The sequence below is a fragment of the Pogoniulus pusillus genome, chromosome 5, assembly GCF_015220805.1.
Source record: "Pogoniulus pusillus isolate bPogPus1 chromosome 5, bPogPus1.pri, whole genome shotgun sequence".
Taxonomy (NCBI): Eukaryota; Metazoa; Chordata; class Aves; order Piciformes; family Lybiidae; genus Pogoniulus; species Pogoniulus pusillus.
The window spans coordinates 22881979-22895544 of record NC_087268.1 but is presented as its reverse complement, the minus strand read 5'-3'; the positions used below and the strand labels follow the sequence as shown (position 1 = coordinate 22895544).

The 13566-nt window shown below is 42.1% G+C and overlaps 1 protein-coding gene across 1 annotated transcript in view; it reads right to left on the bottom strand.

Moving 5' to 3' along the window:
• The window catches only part of OCA2 (OCA2 melanosomal transmembrane protein), a 245780-nt gene extending 240067 nt beyond the window's left edge, over positions 1–5713 (bottom strand). The window contains exon 1 of the mRNA XM_064143512.1: positions 5658–5713. The gene's annotated coding sequence lies outside the window, so the exon portion shown is untranslated. The remainder of the gene's footprint in view (positions 1–5657) is intronic.
• Positions 5714–13566: the final 7853 nt, after the last annotated feature.

The following is a 13566-nucleotide window of genomic DNA, read 5'->3' as shown; positions in this document are numbered from 1 at the left end:
CCTAGACAGCTGTGGTTATTCTGGTTAAAACTAGGCTGGTAACCTAAAGCATTAAGAAGCCCAAGGGTTTATTGGGCATGCAGGAGATCTGGATTAAAATCTCTGGTCCAAAACTGAATGTCCCACCAGCCCAGCATTTGACCTAGCTTTGGGTATTCTGCTGCTAATGTCTGCCAGCACAAGCTGTTGGAGCTATAGCAGTTTTCACAAACAGGTCAGTTATACCTCTATCTGTGTATCTTTTTGGTCAGGGAAGACAATATGTTGGTCTGTAGTCATATATTCCCTGGAAGATCTGAGGCCACCCAATGCCCCACTGTGAAGAAGGACATGGAATTAAGAGCAGTCCAAGTGGGAGGAATCTCTGCAGATTGCCAGTCCAGCCCCTGCTCAGATTAGGTCTGGCTTCAAAACTGGGTAAGGCAGATGATAGATTAAGGTGCTATCAGCTAAGATAAGCAAAGCAGCCAAGTGTTTGGACCAAACACTCCCTGAGTGCATCAATCGAATGTAAGAAGGAAATGGGCTCCCAGTAGACAGGTTATGGCTCCTGGAAGACATAAATGAGGTAGTTGTGTATCCCAGGGCCAATCTTGACACCTCTACCAGACGGTCCTATGGGAGTTTTCATCTGTCTCTTTATTTCATCTCAACACCAGTAGTAAATGTTTCTAAAGTGTCACAGTTTCTAAGGGCTAGGCACCTAATTCCCTTCCCATGAAGTTTTAGGCAGAACTGAGTCTCTCCTTTCCAAACCATTAAGTCACTTTTCAAAGCTAATATAGATCATAGAATCACAGAATCAACCAGGTTGGAAGAGACCTCCAAGATCATCCAGTCCAACCTACCACCCAGCCCTACCCAGTCAACTAGAGCATGGCACTAAGGGACTCATCCAGGCTTTTCTTGAACACCTCAAGGGTGGTGACTGCACCACCTCCCTGGGCAGCCCATTCCAATGCCAATCACTCTCTGGAAAGAACTTCCTTCTAACATCCAGCCTAGACCTCCCCTGGCATAGCTTGTGACTGTGTCCCCTTGTTCCGTTGCTGGTTACCTGAGAGAAGAGACCAACCCCACCTGGCTACAACCTCCCCTCAGGTAGTTGTAGACAACAATGAGGTCCCCCCTGAGCCTCCTCTTCTCCAAGCTAAACAACCCCAGCTCCCTCAGCCTCTCCTCATAGGCTTTGTGTTCCAGGCCTATTGTCTACCATAACCTGCATGACACCACCTGTAACTACACCATAGACTGGGCCCCAGCACACCCAGAAGGAGGTTTTCTTCAAACAAAATGGTGGTGCCCACATCAAAACATACTAGGCAAGAGTCAGAGCCCAGCACACATGACAGTAACAAGAGCGTTTGGCTGACACTCAGCCCTCAGCTGACTGGCCTGACCATGATGTGAAATTCCTCAGATGGTGACGAGGCATTCCTGGTTAGACACGGATCGCCTGAGGTGCAGAACTCACTGTGGGAGGTAGTGAGCATTTCTGAACACATCTCCCATTTCCCCCCACTCATACAGCAACCTGCTCTAATTTTCTGCTTTACCAGAATGTCCCTCAAGAGTCACAAGAGTCATTCAAGGGCAGCAAGTTCACTAAGCTTCAGCTCAGGTGAAAAGCAACTGTCCACTGCTAGCAACAGTGAAGTCCTTTCTCTCCTGTGCTTCTGAGCTGCTTACTGTAATGCAACTGGAAAAAAATAACATCAGTGGGAAATTCTATTTGCAGTTTGTAAATGGAATAAACCCCATTCAGCACACTATGAAATTTTAAAGTAAACCAAGCAGGATCACACAAGCACCACACTGCCCATTTTGAAAAACAAAACTGTATTAAGGGTTATGAAAGCAAGTATAAAGCAGCAGCACGCACACACACACACAAGTTTCAATGGATTGCAAAAGATTGAGTTCCTTGTTGAAAACGCTAGGTCCTTGGCTGATGGTTGAGCTGTATACAAGGGTATTTAAGGCTCTCACAGTAAGTTTTCTTGTGCCTACTAGTGAGTATGTTTGGCTGCCTCGTTTCCCACAGAAGCCCTGCTGAAGTGTCCCTGCCTCTCCCTTGCCACTTTTTCAGGAGGTTTAGCTTTGAGGCACACATCTGTTTCATTCACATATGTCCAAGGCTTACTTTGAGGTTCTTCTGACTTTTTCCTTCAGGGCCCTGTTGTTGGAGAAATTCTTGCTAGCAGAGGACATAAAATCATAAACATGAGCAACCCGTGCTGGGAGCATCCTTGAATCCATCTTGGGAGCTAAGATACCAGGCACAGGGTAGTTCCCCCCACATGCAGCTGCAGGGGATGGAGTGCCAGCTGTAGGTGGGCAGAGTTTAGCCAGCCCCAGAGGCTGACTCTCAGACTGTTATGGTATATTACCCTATCCATGCCTTACGTGTAACCCTGTACCCTCTGTTTGTAACCAATCTTGGTGGAGCACACCTCTTGCTAGAATGCATATAAGTCTCTGCATCACGGAAATAAAGCAGACTATGACCATCTAACCATATTGGTGAACAAAGAGTCACTGTACCCAGGTGCTCCACCGGCAGTTAACACCCTGTAATTAGCCCACTGCCCTTCATGACTGCCAGGTGAAATTCTCTCTGCTACTGATGAAACAGAGCAAGAAAGTTTAATTACCTAGTCAGGAAATTAGAAGATAGTTAATAAAGATTTATGAAGGTGCAGTGTGGGGTGAAAGAAAACATTTTGCTAGTGCTAACAAGCAGGTAGAAACTATTCCTTCTTTAAACAGCCCTCTTAACTAGAAATCTTCCTCCATACTTTCCTAAGTAAAAGTGGCAAATATTCAAAAATACTTTATGGTATGAACATTCCTGATGATAAATGATACCACCTTGAAAAATATTTTCACCTGCAGAGCTCAGGTTAGCTTGATTAAAACAAATTTCTAAATTATCACCTATCAAAAGATCTCTACAACACAGTGAAATTTGCAGCAGCTTCTAGAGCAGCTTATAAGAACTAAAATTAAGTGCGTTTGCAAAGAGCCACAATGACCAAAATTAACAGGCACCATTTATAAAGATCATCCACTAGGGATGCAGTACAAACAATGAAATAGCTCCTTCATAATCTCTTTCAGTGGGAAAATCACACATAAACACACTTTGGGGATGTTCAAGGAACAGCAACTGGTGCCAAATTTCACACTTACATTTCTGCTTTAACTTAGTTTCAAACAAACCCTCTTCCAGCAAGCTTCCTAGCACCCCTACTGAAGCAGTTCCCACATCATGCAGCTAGAAGATGCACTATGCTGCATTCATCCTTCTGCTGCTCATTGCAGAACACAAAATACATCCCAGCTGTGCCTCGTACCTCCTGAGACAGCCATATCCCTGTGCAGTAATTACCAAACCCACATTAATGCTGAATTCACAAATCCAAATGAAGTCTTGCCTTACTGCAGCTGGACTGGAAGGAGAATGTCTGCCTCATGACTTCCCAGTCTGATGACAGGTAAAAAAGAATTTTTTTGCAAATGATGCCTTGATAAACGGAAAAAAAAAATACTGCACAGTCCAATACAAGTCCTAAGACCAGAGGAGGCCTCTGGCTCCAGGTTGGCTCCAGAGCAGCCCAAAGAGCAAGTCTCTTTCCATTATATTTGTTAAACATTCCTCAAGGGTTTTATTTCAGTTAGGAAAAAGGGCTGGCATAACCCCTAGTCCAACTGGAGAAGAGCTCTTTGCAGGCAGCCTCTGTGAAACTGCTGAGAACTGCAGCCCAGCTGTGGCAGTAGCTGAATGAGGCAAGACCTCACTCCTTGAATCTAAAACTCTAGTGCCTGAGCTGCAATCTGCTACAGCACAGCACTACTAGCACAAAGCGGTTGTGTGGAGGCTGAGCAGAATTCAACAGCTGGGAACCAGTGCAAAAAGAAAACCTCAAGACAAATCCTGCTGTTCCTTTGTGTTTAGCAACCTGAGAGATTATAGCCCAGTCTATTGAGAAAGAATAATCAATGCTGTTGTCAATTTTGAAATTAGAAGTTACAAAGCTCATCACACCGAGATGCTTTATCTAATTAAAACAGAAACATTGCACGTTGATTTTCTATGTTAAACTATTAATTGCAATGGTGTGTAAAAGAGGTGAAGTTTGCTACTACAAGCAGCTGATATCAAAGAAGATAAATGGTTAGAGGAGACCTCAAGCGTAGCATCCACAGGGTGTGCTGGTAGCTTCACAGATCATATAAACGAAACAATAAATATCCCTCCCAAGAGAGTAAAAGAAGAGGTGTGGTTATGCAAACTAGTAAAAGGCAATGAGAATTGAATGAGATCTCTGTAGTGTTAAGCCAGCTGACACTGCAAGCCTTTGAAGTGAACAAATGACCATGGAAGAAAGTAGTCGTATTTGCTCTTGTTTCAGATTCCCCCCCACCTCCCTCCTTTATTTTAATTGAATTAAATAACCTTAACTGAATGCAGTCACTACCCTTCCCCTACAAAATATATTTGCTATGTGGCTGTTCTTAAAAAAAAAAAGTAATTAACCAAAACCCCAGCAGTTGATTCTGTGAGAGAGGCAATGGCCAAATCTTAACGGTAAGAACCTGAAGGCTTTCTGCTGCAACAGGATTTAGCAATAACTTTTCATTTGCAGTTCAGAGTTAATCCTCAGGAGAATATGTGATCTGGCAAAAGCAACCAGCCACGGAAAGAGGAAAAAAAATCATTAAACTGTGGGAGTTTTTCTTAGTATTTCTGCAACTGTTGTTACTGAGAAACATTATAGAAATAATTGCTGCATTGTCTCAGACTAAAAAGGCTTCTCTTACATGATACATTTGTCCCTGCTCTACATTATTTCTCTAACAATTAAAACAAAAAAATAAGTTAAAGTTCTCAGTTCTCCTAGTAAACTGCAGTTTTATTTAACACAGCTTCTGAAGATAAAATCATAGGCAAATCCCTTGGACTAACACTCTGCTCTTGCTTCGTTGTCCTTCAACAACAGTTTCTCATGGCCACAAGCTTGTATTTTCCACCTGTCTCTTCTCAAGCATCATTCCTGAAAGCCTGCATGGGAGAATAATTTCTTTTCCTAGATTTAGCTGTCGGAAAAGCCCATAAATCAAACAATTCCTCTTATTAACTCACCAGAATCTGTTCAGCTCTGAATTTCAGAAACTCTGTCATCCGTGGCTTCCTTTCTTTGTTCTGGTAATGTTTAAGACTAACTCGTGGTGACCTGTTTAACTCAGAAGAAAGCATATGGACGCTTCAAGTGAGAACTGATGGGGTCCCAATTAGACTCCTACTGATAGATCAAAGTCTCTATTGAAAGCTAAGCTTTCGGCAGCAGTTCAGGAGCTGCCCTCATGAAGCTACTGAGAATTTTGATGCCAGCATGTGAGAAGAACAACTTTTTTTGTGAGAGCTTAGGCAGCAAGTAAGTGTCTGTTTACTATCTTTGATATTTGGGGGAGAACAGAGATTGCTATACATGAGCTTAATCACATCTATTGAAAGTTGCAGCTCTTTGATATCTGTTTTACACAAGTAGTAGTTTTTATAATAATAATAATAATAATTTTTTTAAAAAGATATATTCATCATAAAAACTATGTAGCTATGTGTAAGTGACTACTTGCCTGAAGGCTTTCCTTACCAAACATTCGCACTGATTTGTAAAGTCTCAAGCTCTCAGGAAGTGGGACAGCTTCACCTTCTTCCTCCTGTGGTAAATGCATGGTTGAACAGAACAGACCAGGCCATTGTTGCTCTCTTGCTGGCAGACTGCTCCAGCAAGATGATTAGAAAAATCACAGCAGCTGGTTACAAATGCAGCCAATACAAGGAAAATATCCATGAAATGGGATGCTTCAGAAAAGTAATGGGGGTATGTACCTGCTTAGTTTTTTTTTATTAAAGCATTTTGCTTGAAAGAGGCATTCACCCCACAAAACCAATGTGTTACATCAACACTCAGACCTAAACATACTTTTAAAAAAGGAAATTTCCTATTTTAAAGAATATCCAGCCCAAAAAGTAAGCCTGAATTTCTTCCCTTGCACATAAATAGAGCAGGAGGGGTGAAAAAAAAAAATAGAAATTGCAGTAAGATTGCGCCCCTAAAGAATCTAAAGTAAGTTAAAACAAGCTGTTGAATATTAAATATTCTGGGAAAGGTTAGTGTTTGAGACAATGTAAAGGTAAAAAGAAATGTAACTATAGAGCCATTAAATGTTGTTACAAATACTCAAGATTCTCCACTGATGTTTTAAAGTGTTGATTTCTCAGGTGCACATAAATAATGTCCAGAGACCCTGCACTACTTGCAAAGTTCAACTAACTTTTAATATGAAATATTTTATTTCCCATATTAAAGCTCTTCCTCACAAAAGGATAGAATTGCATTAAGTTATTCTAGAAAAGTTTTATTTTAGAAAAAGAAAATGCATTTTACCTGCTCTTTCAAAGAATTCTTGAAGCAGTTCTTTAGATGAAAAGAAGGTGCACAGAAGTTATAAATAAAAGGCTTGGTTCAGCTGAGAGAGCTGTAAGATGCGTGGCGTTTTCTGAAGAGAAAGTTTATTTGGCTAAACGACTTTGTTGCTGTGGAATTCAGCTCAGTTCTTTGTAGTAAGCATCTCTGGATAGGGTGAGAGTGACATTGCATCTTGTGCACACTCGTAAATGAAGCAGGAATTCCCAGATTTGCCATCATGTGATTTCAGTGAGGAACTAGCACTCGACTTACTCCCAGCACCCGCTACACCCTGCCCAAACACAGTTCTTCCAAAGCCTGAAACAGTTGTTGCAAATGGCAAAGAGAAGAAAAGTACACAGGTCAGGATTAGCTTCATCGAGCAGACAGTCCAGGCATTGCCCTGAGCCTGGGCAGGAAGCAGGAGGAGAACACAGCAAAAGTACAATTGTTAAAATGCCAGAAAAGTTACAAAAGAGCACATTTAACAGTTCTCACTATGAAACACTGGTCAGATTTGAAAAGGGAGGGGGAGGAAAAAATCACTTTTTCTGTCATCAAAGAGTGCTAAAAGATTATCCTGACACTCATTCTTTATATTGGAATTTCAAACATTTATGAATTACATTGCAGTACTCAATGCAATGTTAATTAGGCACCACACCAGTCAAACTCTTTTTGCCTGTAGCAGATAAACTCTGATAAAGGACAATATAATCTACAGTCCCTGTACAGTGCATGCCCACTGGAGAAAGAGATGCTACATTTACATCATAGGTACAAGCAGAGTGACACTAATAAAAATAATCTAAAATCACTTTTTCACAAAGATGCTATTAACATTTTGCTTTGAAGAACTGGATGTTATTAAGCAGTAATGATGGTTTCTGCTATCTAAGCTTTCCCAAAGAAGCAGTTGCTCTTGAAAAATAAAGAAGCATTTTTGACCTTCTAATATTTGAGCCAGAGATTATCACTTCCAGTTCCCTCAGGATTATTCATCAGGTCATCAACAGTTGTACCCAATGTTCTTATTTGATGTACATTGTGAATGTACATCCATGGCCTGTCTCTTGTCTCTTGCTGCTGGAGAGGGGTGCTTACCGCATGAGTCTGGTGAGGAAAAGTGATGAGGTGAATCGTTAATTTTCTATTAAATTGTTCCATTTGTGCTTTTGATGGAAGCACCTAATTGTCCAAAGCTTTTCAAAGCTTTTCTATTTTTCCCCCTAGGATGAAGACCACATGTAATGGATGTTTTCTTCCTCCAAAACAGGTTCCAGTTTAATCAGACTATGAACACCAAGGTGACAATAGCGTAGGCTCTAGGAAGTCACTGCACCCCTGTTTTGTGAGTGCAAATCTATTTATACCTTTCCCCAGTATCACAGAACAGCTACCCCAAGACTGCCCTAATGTGGCAATAGACCCACCAATGTGAGGCAGGTCTTTTTAACCACAGAAAACATAGTTTCCATGAAAGTATTCATTTGCAGGTAGATTATAAGTATTACCTGGGTCACTCCATCCAGTTCTATGCAGATAAATGAATCCACTTCCCCTTTCAGAGTATTCTAATTTAAAAGAAATAAAAGTAGTCTCTTTATTAAGACAAATTATTAACTTCCAATCTTAGAACAATGATGACGTAAAGAGATGCTGTAAAAACACAGAAAAATATAATGTTTTCCCCTATGCAGATGATGCAAAACACAGAAAATAGCAAACAGGATAAGGACCAAGTAAAACATCGTTGATCTTCACAGTAATTGTCATTTTTTTCAAGAGAATACACATCAAAGGGATGCAGACTATTCTGTTTGCCATGAGAGGTCATCAAGCATCTATCACCTCATTTAACCTACATTTAGCATGTGGCATTAATATTTGTGCTACATCATTCAAACAGCCATATTAACCTTGGAAGGCCAGGCAGAAATTCTGAGAAGTCAAAAGAAATGCTTACAGTGAAATTTTAGATGTCATATAAACAGCTTCACACTGTCTAGCAATACTGAAGTCATGGTTTTGTATCTTTCTCCTGTAAACCTTTAACTGCAGACCTAGCCATAAAAGTGAGGGCATTGTCTGGTAAATGCAAAACCAACCTAAAGTCTGCATATAAAATTGTGGTAATTTGGAGGCTGCTCTGCACACAGAAACTATGAGGTCCTGCTGATGCCATGGGCTTGCTGTGCTCTTCCAGGCTTTCTGAATCTACAAACACCACTGTGTTGGAAGGAGCTGCAGCATTTCCCTCCCATGTTATAAAAATCCTGACAGAGTCAATCCCACCTAGATGAGTATACTGAAGAGATTTACTGAAGTGGTTCTCACCAATTTGCAGCAGAAGAAAGTTGCTCAGCATAAAACTGAGAAGCTAAGGCATTCTTAGGGAAAAGAGATGAAAGCAAACTCAGGGCATTCAGGATTCGTGGTATAAAATAAAAATAGGGAGCAGATGAACTATGGTAGAAAAGGGTGTTGGAAATAGGCTAGCTGCAGATATTGTGCAAACAGCAGCTGCACAGACCTGAAGGACTCCCATGGAGTCCCCAGGAGAAGGCAGCAGATAGACTTCAATACCTTGAGTTATGTCTTGAGAAACTGCTGCTGATGTCTAAGAAGGATGAGAAATGGTAGGAAAATGCATTGAAGGTTTAGTATTATTTTCCTGGATTCATTAATCGAGAGCAATAGGAACTTCAGCAAACAGGCACAAAGAGAGAGTTCTCCTTCCAGAGCTGTAGGGCCTTGACCAAAGCTGTGGCAAGAACACAAAGTATGAGAATGCCTTATGGGTGATAGAGGCGCAGGTGTCAACACAGAGACTGGATTAGAAAGGTGGAATTGATACAGTGAGTCCAGTTAGATGTTTAGAAAGTGTGTTCCTACCAAGGCAACCAGAGCATGGCTGAGGGGAAGGGTCAGAGGCGGGGATACAAGTGAACAGCTGGAGCAGACAGGCTGACAAAGTAATATTGAAAAGCAGCAAGTGAGGTGTCAGCAAAAAGATCAGATGAGCACTGAAAAGCTGGAGAAGACGCAGCTGCCAGGAGTGAACTGAAGACCACACTCCAAAACACACATAGACCACTGAGTTGGCAGAAATGCTTCAAATTAAGGGCAGGTTATTGGTCCGTGAAATGCTGTGGCGTTTGCTACACTTGTATGTGGATTTGAGATATTCTCATCCATTCTAGGAATATGCTGAATGTAGGAAGTGTGAGCGTTTGGAATGCAATGTTGCTGGATTTCCTTATATTGTTTCTAAGAATGATTTTGCTTGCCTAATTCCATTAGTAAATTCAAGAAAAACAGCAAAGATAAATGTAGAGAAAATGATGTTTAGCATATATACTCCAAGTCTCTGGAAATAATGCATTCAGCATGCCACTGAGGTACTCCATGCAACAGCTTCTGTTGCCCTTGCAGAAGAATCGGCAAGGGGACAAAAAGATGCACCAAAAAATACTAGTAAATTATGAAATTCCACCTAGAAAACATTGCAAAGAGAAAGGTGTGATGTTGCTCACCTTGAGTTAGGATTTCACATCCATAAATTTGTACAGCAAAATGGAAGCTAAGTGGGATCTGGACTCAAGCTGGCCATTTTTCCAATACTGAGTTCTGAAATCCTTGATTTCCACAGAACTGGTCAGAGCTAAGTGGCAAACCAGGCTGCATTATGGTTTTATTTTCTGTCTTTCAGAGCAGAAACAGTTTTTCTAGCACTCCCAATAAAGGATTTTATGGAGAAAATGTTGGGTTTGAAGTAAAGATAGATAGATAGATAGATAGATAGATAGATAGATAGATAGATAGATAGATAGATAGATAGACAGATAGATAGACAGATAGATAGATAGATAGATAGATAGATAGATAGATAGATAGATAGATAGATAGATAGATAGATAGATAGATAGATGAGATTATGGGCACGTAGTCTAGGTAAGTCTCTGCTGTAGAAGTGGAGGAAAGACTTCTTTCTTAGCAGGGAATAATGTGCCTGCAAACAGGCTGGCCGTTGTGTGAAAGTGGCACAGCTCAGACCAGCAGAGAGGGGCTTTCACATTCCTGACAGACTTTTCAGGCTGGAGAGCCCTGCTTGCCCAACCCCAGGGACCGGGTATGAAGGGAGGTGGCAGGAAAGCCAGCCAACAGCACCTTTCACCCCGTGGAAGGGATGACTCCTCCACTCACCATCTCATCCTTTTCTACTGCATTGCTGTTCCTGTACGAAAGTTGGGTGTCCAGCCTCACCACTCTCCTACACTTCAAATAAAGATACAGATACTCTAATGGACAAATCATCCCAGCCTAAAGCAGGGAGGGGTTTGTGCTAGAAAGTTTTAAGTGCCTAGGTGAAAGCCACAAGTCTCAATTCCCACTCATAGTCCCTGCAGATGAGGAGTCAATACAGAGAGAACAGTCTAAGGAGGAACAGTCCAACCACAGCCATCTGTCCATTGCAGGATGAGATTAAAATCTCTCCAGATCGTATTTATTAAGCCTCTACACCCTGAAATAGTCACTGACTTCACATGTGGACAGCTTCACCTTAGAAATCTAGGATTTAGGAAGGATAAAACCAAAGGTGACACAGTTTAGTAGTCTTCTGGAAGAAGACGGCTATGTCTCCTGCACAATAAATGGGACAAGGGAGATGCCTTTGAAAGGAGTCTTTTGTATCAGGAACAATTTGATCCTGTTAGGGCAGAAGCCTGCATGCATCACCCTGTAGCTGCACTGCTGTTTTACCTTGTTTCCAGAAGCTGCACTGAGTAAATGCACACCAGACTCAGACAAGCCCTAAACCAGCTGTGGCTGGGTTCTTTCCTCCCTTCTGTTCCTTTCTCCTTTTTCTAGTTATATTTTTTTCTATTTACATGCTCCTAGATCTTCTTCTGGTCTCTTACACTTGTAATGGCCTGTCCACATTAGAGTGGAGATCTGGAGGGGAGAAGGATGGTGAGAGGAGTGGGAGCAAAAATCCAGAGGCGGAAATGAGAGACCTAAAGTATTTTCAGAAAGGAAAGCTGAATGGTAGAAGACATGGGGGGGGAGGGAAATCTAGTCCATAGCTTATGTGTGCAAATCATCTAGCTGTAGTGAGTGTGACAACTGGCTGTCTTCCTCTGAAGTTGCTGAGCAGGAACAGTACAGCAACACTGTACACTCAAATGACAAGTTAATAGATGGATGTTGCTTTGCCTTCTTGAACTGACCATCTGAGAAGCATGTGCTGATGTATGTCAGTGCTGAACAAATCAAACTCAATTAACCAGTGACCTTAAATTAAAGATTCACAGGATTAGATGAGAAGAAGGAGCCACTCCAGGCAGGGCTTCAGCAATAAAAACCTAAGGAAATTCATCTCTGACAGCCAACTCCACAAGTTTTTTCTGTCAGAGTGAGGCTAAGACAGTACTGCTGGCCCTGTTACTGAGTTTCTGGAGCTATTAAACAAACCTACCAGATTCTATATGACCATTATTAGAGGTCTCAGAAAATTTCATATCAACTACATGTCAGCCCAGCACAAACCATGCTCTGCCAGCAGCAGGAAGGCCTGCAAGGAAGAGTAAGAGAGACATGAACTTTCAATCCTTGCTCACAGCGTGCTGCTGGCAAGGAGACAGGCATGCATCCCAGCCCAGCTGTCTGTGCCTGGATCCACTGTGAAAGGCTCCATGCACCATGTCATGGGATGCATCTGGGGAGGGATGCAGAAAACAATGATACTCTTTCATCTCTGGACCCTGAAAGGTGGCATTCAATGCCAGCCCCACACTGCTGCCACTGTGAGCCCCTGGCAATCACAGCTACTTCACATGTCAAATACTGCCCACCTTCACACCCCAGAGAGCTCCTATACCTTGCTTCATGGGCACAAGGACAGGAAAGCAGGTTCCAGGAGATACAGGACGGACTACTCGGACCATTACATGACTCCCTGTATAAGAAGTTGAAATTACAGGGGCAAACACTCTTTTATGCATCAGCACACACATCAAACAAGCATGAGACAGTACTTACCACACAAGAGGATCTTCATGGTCAAAAGTCATCCTATATCCTTAGGGTTAATCATAACTCAGCTGAGGAAATCACAAAGATAAGTCTTTAGTGGTGCACGTACCTCACCTACACAGAGAAACAAATACTGAGTGGCATAAAATTCTACATCTTGTACCCACTACTCCTTGTCTTTTCCATATGACTAGTTGTAAAAAGGGAGTCTCCATCTTCCTGGTAGACACCATTTATGTAAGAGTATGTGGTAATAAGGTCTTCTCTAAGCCTTCTCTTCTCAAGGCTGAACAAATCTAGTTCTCTCAGCCTTTCCTCACATGGAGATCATTTTTTCAGCCCTTCTCTGGACGCTTTCCAGCCTGTTCACACCTTTTTTGCTGCTCTTATTCATACCATGCTACTGTCAGATAAAGTGCTGGCTGGGGCAAAATATAATAGGGCTTGAAGGTCAGATTGTAATGTGAGAGGCTTTCTGTTCTGGTTGTTGCTTTTGGGATCCAGGGTTTTTTGGGTGTGGGTGCTTCTCCTCAGGAATGGCAGCGATGCAGGTGGGAGCTGCTTTGCATGCTGGTTTTCTATTTTATGCTGTTTTTTCCTGCACTTCGCTGTGTTTTTTCCACAAGCAGGCTAAGCGAGGGCACTCGTGCGTTACAGTTATACTGTCTTTTTCTGCAAATGCCCACTAGGGTGGGGCAATGACTTCCTTATCTCTGCTAGAAATACCCTTGCTGAGGCAACCCAGCATCCTGTTGGCCTTCTTTGCCTCTGCAACATGTTGTTCACTCATGCTGAGTTTGTTGTCTACCAGGTCGCTTCCCAAAGGGCTGCTCTCCAGCCAGGTGGATCCCAGTCTGAGCTGCTCTCCTGCATTATGCATTCCCATTGAACTTCATAAGGTTCATGCCAGTCTGATCATTCAGCCTGCCCAGGTCTTCCTGGAGGGTAGCTCTCCCTTCTGGAGTATCAATCTCCCCACTCATTTTAGTGTCATCTGCAAACTTTATCAAGGTGCTCTTGATCCCAACCTCCAGGTCATTTATAAAGCTATTAA